The sequence below is a fragment of the Vicia villosa genome, linkage group LG4, assembly GCF_029867415.1.
Source record: "Vicia villosa cultivar HV-30 ecotype Madison, WI linkage group LG4, Vvil1.0, whole genome shotgun sequence".
In the NCBI taxonomy this organism is placed as follows: Eukaryota; Viridiplantae; Streptophyta; class Magnoliopsida; order Fabales; family Fabaceae; genus Vicia; species Vicia villosa.
The window spans coordinates 177566401-177575301 of record NC_081183.1 but is presented as its reverse complement, the minus strand read 5'-3'; positions in this window follow the sequence as shown (position 1 = coordinate 177575301).

The following is an 8901-nucleotide window of genomic DNA, read 5'->3' as shown; positions in this document are numbered from 1 at the left end:
TAGAATAAATACTAAATAGGTGGACCTATATATGCATATATAGCCTGACCTATAAGTCTTCTTAAGGAATATGGATTAATCGAAAAACTTAATGAGAAACAGACTTTTAAATAGGTTTTTAGGCCATGCCTGACATTTAAAAAGGCCTGGTCAGGCCGAAAAAAAGAGCCTATAGTAGGCCATAGTCTAGGCTCAGGCCTTCTAAAGCCTAGCCTATTTCCACCCTATCTATAAGGCTTCTTACGTAATATGGATTAATTGAAAAACTTAATGAGAAACAGGCACTTAAATAGGCTTTCAGTTCATGCCAGGCATATAAAAAGGCCAGGCCAGGCCGAAAAAAAGAGCCTATAGTAGGCCGTGGGCCAGACTCAGGCCTTGTAAGTTTATCGTAGGCCAGACTCAGGCCTTCGAAAGCCTAGCCTAGCCAATTTCCACTCCTACCTGAGAGATTAACAATGTTAAATTGTCTCTCATTTAAACTAAACCTTTGCATATTTTATGATATTTCCTTTTCCACATCAATTTCTTTCCTTTGAGGGGTAAATTTTTTTTATAAAATTCACTTCAATGTTGTCATCAAACATACTAGGTGTTTCATGCCGGCCAAAAGCCCAATTGCATAAGGCTCACTTATTCGGATCGCTCTATTGGACCTAATGTATAAATATCTTCACAAAGGGTTTTTCGGTAACACATTCTCTAATCTCCACTTTCACTATCATTATCTTGAACCCTAAACTAACTTGGGCGTTGGAGTGCTAACCATGCATGTACCCCCTCTTTGATCCATCATATAGAAGATTAACAACATCGATCCAAGATCAACTCTTATGGTTCAAGAAACATTGTAGTCTCCACCTTCGATTCAAGGTGCCTCATTATTGTAGTGTTCAGGAAGCTTCACTTTGTTGTAGTTTTTGCAATACTCTCAATTTATGGTTCCGCAATGGAGCAATGGTGTTGTCTGGTATAATAAATATTGGAAACTTTATCCAGGGTTCTTCAATACTTTTTTGTAGCTTGAAATTCTCATGATGACGCTCAGGATAAGGGATTGGTCTCCCTTCGCCCCCAGGTACCTTGGTTTGGCTTTTTTGCCACTGATTTTGGTAATTTCCTGGAATGTTTCATACTGGTGAAGTCAGTTACTCCTGAGGCTCATCTTGCCTTTTGTTCATCTTCAAGCCAGGTGAGATGTCCTCATTCTTGTAGAAGCAGTTTTCAAAATTATTGGTCTATGGCTCATTTATGTCGGTCTCTTCCTTTTTACTAGGGGTGTTCGTGGGTATGGGCAACTTGCAAACTCATTCACCCAACCCTTATTTTTATTCAATCCAATCATGTACGGATCCAACCCGAACCAACCCATTCAAACCATTTGGTATTTAGTTCAGGTAACGAGCTTGAAATTTTAAAACTTTGAACCTGCAAACCCAATCCATTGACATGCTATTCTATTTTTTATTTTATTTTTTTATAAACTATCTAGCATAATCCTTTCAATGCATATATATTTTGTTAATATAATTATAAATTTTATTAATTGTAAAAATTCTTTTGTAAAAATCAAATTTATATTTTATACCATTTATATTTGCTTTTCGACTTGATTTGAATTGTGAACGAGTTTTTAGGCATTAGACGATACATTTATTTAAATTAAATACTTAAATTTTATATATTTTTTAATGTTATTGAAAAATAAGTGTGTTAATTGGATTGGTATGTTATTTACAATTTGAAAACTATATTTAATGGATGACCCGCAAAACCAACCCTACCCATCCCATTGATGAGCTGGTTGGTTTGGTTCAAGTTTAGTCTTAGAAATACGAGTTGAACACTCAATCCAAACCAAACACTATTAGTTGGGTTAGGTATTGGATTCAATCAAAATAAACCCAACCCTATTTACAAACACCCCTAGTTTCTACCAATCTGGGCTAACCTTTCTATCTTATGAAGAGATGAAAAAGAAGGAGGATCTATACATCTGGTATTAGTGGCTCAACTATGAAGAAGGATTTGATCCTAGAGAAGTACTCTCTTTTCAGCAAAAGAGGATACGATTAAATACTTATGCAATTGTCATTGCACCTGACCATTCCGAGAGACAAAAACTCTTTGGTGAGGAGGGGGACCCGAAGTGTTTTTTTTACAAGTGCAAATTTTCCTTGCAGATAATATGTACCAATTGAATAAAGGTCTAGCATTCTCCCAAGATCAAGGTCTTACGACTGGCTTGTCTGAATGAATGTCGGTGGCTCCTGTTTTCGCTACTACTCATGTTCGAGCAATTTTGCTAGGAGTAACAACCATTACATATTCAAAAGTTTAAAGTTTCAAAGCTTCGACTTTTAGCCTTCATTTTTGCTTCACTGCCTCTGACCTTACATTTCGAGGTACCTTTTCTTCCCTCCAACTTTCACTACCATTATTTTGAACTCTAGACTGACTTAGCCATTGAAGTGCTAACCATGCAGATACCCACCCTTTGATCCATGGTATTGGAGATTAACGACTCCAATCCAAGATCAATGCCTTTGGTTCAAGAAATATCATAACGCAACTTCGATTCACGGTACCTCATCATTGTAGTGTTCGAGAAGCTTCACTCCTCCGTAGTTGCTATAACACTCTCAATTTCTGGTTACACAACGAAACACCAGGGTTAATAGTTAACTTACCCCTTAACATATAGATCAAGTATGAAAAATACCCCTGTATAAAAACACAATTTCTCTCCCTAAAATTGAAGATTCTATATTTTTGCTCTCTTACCACCATTTAAAGGTTTAATCTTCAAAATAAAAATGTAGCCTCAAAGGGGTTCAAACCATGGACCTTATCTAAGTAGGACAAAAAGTAATGCCCCATATTGCTTTCAGGATTACAGACTAGCATCACAAACCAACGCGACTCTTTTCAACGTGCTTTCTCCTCACTCACACGCATTCAGGAAACTTCCCAGAAAGTCACCCATCCAAATATTACTCCAAGTCAAGCATGCTTAAACGTGAAGTTCTTATCTATTAGGCTACCCAAAATAAGATGCATCTTATTGGTATAGGTAGTATCAATCAATATTTATAAGCCTTTCTCCAACCATGTAGTCTCATGCCTACACAACTCCAAGATTCCTCAAATTTTGATGTGAATTCGGCAACCACTCCTTGCCCTATTCGGCCTCGAGAGTGTCTTATTTTCATGCTCGTGCATTAACAACGACTCCCCAAACTCGTTGGTCTCGGGTGTTACATGTCCGTTAGCTTCTGCTAGGTTCGTCCCCGAACCATATCGTACTAGGAGAGGCCTGCTCTGATACCATATGTAACGCATTGGGCTTCTTTCAAGATTACCGACTGACCCCATGAATCAACATAGTTCTTTTCAACATGCTTTCTCCTGACTCACACGTATTGTAACACCCCTCTAATAACCCGCGGCAAATAATAATTATTAAATCAGAGTAAGCATGCAAGGGGTATCACAATTCATAAATAATAAAACACCACGTCAGTATAGTCATGCATTCACTGAAAACAACTGAAATTATAACACATTAAATAAATCATGTTTTACACAGCGGAATTGAAAACACACAGAGTCAACATTCCTCATAATGTATCTGACTCAATTAACAACCAAATAGAGTTATAACCAACTCAAAGACAAACGTGTTCCCAGTGTTACATCTACCAGAGCATGACACCGACACTATAACTAACAACCGACTTATGAGCTAATCCTCACCAAGTCGCGCCGCTATCCTCAATCTGAAAAATGACAACAAGTAAGGGTGAGTCTCATCACAGTTAACCAATGTTATCACATCATAAATAATAACATATCATAGTTATATCATTCACCCAATCGTTTCATATTCAGACAATCACCATTCATATATTCCCAGATAAACAGACAATCATCACATAACATATACGATCATATTATAACAAATCATGCACATGTATGAAACTGACACTATGCATGTGGTACCAATTATCACCAGTGGAATCATCCACCGACCGATCTATCATCAATTCAGAAACGGCCCTGCCAGCACGAATTCCACACAATGGGAATTCTGCCCCTCGATGAATCCTCTCATCATATAGGATTCAACTCATGTTTATGAATGCATGTAACATATATATAACATACTTTCATCATTACCAATCTATGAGTAGCATCAACTATACTCATTCCATCATCACCATTATCAACAACAAGCATGTTCATATATATATCACATCATTCAACATATTCAATCATCAGTAAACCACAGAATCACATCACAAGGTTTACACAGTACTAAACAGTACACAAATAAACATACCAACAGAAAGTTACACATCATCGAACTTTCCAGAAAAATCACAAAACAGAAATTTCACACACAGCACGCCATACGCGTATCATATGGTCTATACGCGTCCATACGCGTATCACCCTGCCTCATACGCGTATCATACGCAATTTACCAGAACACAAAATAGCCTGTAAACCATCCCATACGCGTATCAGCTCTCCATACGCGTATCACCAGAGTCATTTTCCTCTTTCCAAAATTCCATACGCGTATCAGCCTTGCCATACGCGTATCACCAGAATAATTTTCCTCTTTAATTATTCCCATACGCGTATGAGCATCCTCATACGCTCTCATACGCAACACACCAGTACATGGTTCTTGGGACAGGGCAACTGCGTATCATACGCGTATAGCCCCTTGGGAGTGTCCCCCATACGCGTATCAGCCTCATGCCATACGCGTATGGCACTGTTTCATACGCGAAACACCAGAAAATGCCCAGTAACCTGCAGAATTCGACACAGTCCAAAAACCCATTCGTTCCCACTCATACCAGTCTACGAAATTGAGTCCAAAAACCAGAAAAAATGCATCTAACAGTGTACGAATTCATCCACAAACAATAGCATATGATTCTCTAACCAATTCTATTCATCATACCCTAAATCTATCAATTGTTAGGGATTACAGTTCAAACCCAAATAATGAACACAGATGAATATTTCAGAAATTAGAATCAATCAACCAAACAATATCCCTAATCAACATTACTACTCATAACACGATAATAGAGATTAAATGGAGAGTCCCCCCTTACCTCAGATACTTGTTCTTGATCTTTGGTCTCTCCCTCTACAGATCTCCTTCAGCTCTTCGTGTTCTCAGTCCCTTTGCTCTTTCACGTTCTTTCTTCTTCCCAAATCCCAATTATGAAAATAATAATATTTTAGTAAAAAGGATTATAAAACCACCCTCCCTCTTTTACTAATTACTCATATGACCCAAATGCCATAAACCATCATTTAATCATTATTTTCACAAAATCCCTAATAATTCTAATTATTAATTCAATAATCCAATTAAATTAATATTAAAATTATACGGGTGTTACAACTCTCCCCCACTAAAAGAGTTTTCGTCCTCGAAAACATACCTCAGGTAAAAAGTTCTGGATAAGAGTCCTTCATCTGACTCTCAAGCTCCCAGGTAACATTTCCCTTAGCTGGTCCTCCCCAAGCTACTCTGACCAAAGCTATTTCCTTGCCTCGCAATTGCTTCAGCCTTCGATCCTCAATCCTCACAGGTAAAGTCTCAACCGTCAAGTTATCTTTCACCTGTACATCATCTACTTGGATCACATGGGACGGATCTGAAATGTATTTCCTCAACTGAGATACATGAAACACATCATGCAAATTCGCAAGCATCGGCGGTAAAGCGATACGATAAGCCACTTCTCCCACCCTTTCAGAGATTTGGAATGGTCCAATAAAACGCGGAGTCAACTTCTTCGACTTCAATGCCCGACCAATCCCTGTCATAGGAGTAACTCTCATAAACACATGGTCTCCCTCTCGAAACTCAAGTGTCTTCCTCCTCTGGTCATGATAACTCTTTTGTCGACTCTGAGAAGCTTTCATCTTCTCTTGAATCATTCTAATCTTCTCTGTAGTCTGTTGTACAATTTCTGGACCAATCACAACACTCTCACCAGATTCGTACCAACACAACGGCGTCCTACATCTCCTACCATACAAAGCCTCAAACGGAGCCATGCCAATACTCGAATGATAACTGTTATTGTAGGTAAATTCAATCAAAGGCAGATAACTATCCCAAGTACCTCCTTTTTCCAACACACAAGCACGTAATAAATCCTCTAACGACTGAATCGTCCTCTCAGTCTGTCCATCAGTCTGCGGATGATAAGCAGAACTCAATCTCAGCTTAGTACCCAAAGCTTTCTGCAAACCTTCCCAGAATTTAGATGTAAACCTCGGATCTCTGTCCGACACAATACTCGAAGGAATACCATGAAGACTAACTATCTTCTCAATATACAACTGAGCTAGCTTCTCCATCGGATAATCCATTCTTACCGGTATAAAATGTGCAGACTTCGTCAACCTATCTACCACAACCCAGATAGCTTCACAATTTCTGACAGTTCTCGGCAAACCCGAAACAAAATCCATGGATATGCTATCCCATTTCCACTCAGGAATAAACATCGGTTGCATAAACCCAGATGGTTTCTGATGCTCAATCTTCGACTTCTGGCAAGTCAAACAAGAATACACAAATTCAGCAATTTCTCTCTTCATTCCCGGCCACCAAAACAACTTTTTCAAATCATGATACATTTTAGTAGCACCAGGATGAATACTCAACCCACTACGGTGTCCTTCTTCCAAAATACGCTTTCGGAGTTCATCAACATCAGGAACACAAACTCTGTCACCAAACCTTAGTATACCATTCTCGTCGACTCTGAATTCATTAGTCTTGCCTTGATTAACCAAAGTCAACTTATCAATCAATCCAACATCAGCTTTCTGACCTTCTCTGATTTCTTCAAGAATACCACTAGTCAACTTCAGCATACCCAATTTAACACTAGTAGGAGTACCTTCACACACTAAACTCAAGTCTCTGAACTGTTCAATCAAATCCAATTCCTTCACCATTAACATAGACATATGCAAAGTCTTCCTACTCAATGCATCAGCCACGACGTTTGCCTTACCCGGATGATAATTCAAACCAAAATCGTAATCCTTCAGAAATTCTAACCACCTTCTCTGTCTCATATTCAGCTCTTTCTGATCAAAGAGGTACTTCAAGCTCTTGTGATCACTGAACACCTCAAATCTCGAACCATACAAATAGTGTCGCCACAACTTCAAAACAAACACCACAGCTGCCAACTCCAAATCATGAGTCGGATAATTCCGTTCATGCACTTTGAGTTGTCTCGACGCATAAGCGACCACTTGTTGATTCTGCATCAATACACCACCTAAACCCATCAGTGATGCGTCACAATAGACCACAAATGATTCTGTCGGAATCGGCAAAATCAATATAGGAGCACTAGTCAATCTCCTCTTAAGCTCTTGGAATCCTTCTTCACACTTGGCATCCCAAATAAAGGCTTGTCCCTTCCTGGTCAGTTTAGTTAACGGCAATGCTAACTTTGAAAATCCCTCAATGAACTTTCTGTAATAACCTGCAAGACCAAGAAAACTACGAATCTCTGATACTGACTTCGGAGCTTCCCACTGAGATACAGCTTCTATCTTTGTAGGATCCACAGCAATACCATTCTTAGAGATCACATGTCCAAGAAAACTGACTTCTTCCAACCAGAATTCGCACTTCGACAGTTTGGCAAAAAGTTGCTTTTCTTTCAACAATTCTAACACGGTTCTGAGATGCTCTGAGTGTTCTTCCTCATTCTTAGAATATATCAGAATATCATCTATAAATACCACCACGAACTTATCGAGATAAGGATGAAAGATCCTGTTCATATATTCCATAAAAACACCAGGTGCATTAGTAACCCCAAACGGCATTACAGAATACTCATAATGTCCATACCTCGTTCTAAAAGCAGTCTTCTGAATATCGTCATCTTTCACACGTATCTGATGATACCCAGACCTCAGATCAATCTTACTAAATACACGTGCTCCAACCAGTTGATCCATCAAATCATCGATTCTCGGTAATGGATACCGATTCTTGATAGTAACCTTGTTCAATTGTCTGTAATCTACACACAACCTCATTGAACCCTCTTTCTTCTTTACCAATAACACAGGCGCACCCCACGGCGAAACACTAGGACGAATAAATTTCTTCTCAAGCAATTCCTCTAACTGCTTCTTCAGTTCAGCCAATTCAGACGGCGACATACGGTACGGTGCCATCGACACTGGACTAGTTCCCGGAACCAATTCAATAGAAAACTCCACTTCTCTTTCCGGTGGTAATTCATTCACATCTTCTGGAAAGACTTCTGGAAACTCACACACCACAGGCAATTCGCCACTCGCCACTTTCCCTTTCACATTCATCAATGCAAACAACATAAACACTGCTGCACCATCACCGATAGCCTCATTCACCTGCCTAGCGGTCATCTCCAGATTACCATGACTAACCTCTTCAGGAAAAATTACCGTCTTTGTAAAACAGTTGATATGAACGCGGTTGAACTCCAACCAGTTCATTCCCAGGATTACATCAAGTTCTTTCAACGGAAGGCACACTAGGTCCATCCCGAATTCTCTACCAAAAATGTCAACCGGACAATTCAAGCATGCAGACGAAGTAGTTACTGAACCCGACGTAGGAGTGTCAATAACCATACTTCCATTTATATCAGATATCTCTAGATTCAATCTCATAGCACAATCCAAAGAAATAAAAGAATGAGTTGCCCCAGTATCAATAATTGCAACTAAAGGTGTGCCATGAATGAAACACGTACCTTTAATCAACCTGTCCTCTGGAGTAGTTTCTGATCCGGTCAAAGCAAAAACCTTTCCTCCTGACTGGTTCTTCTTTGGCTTAGG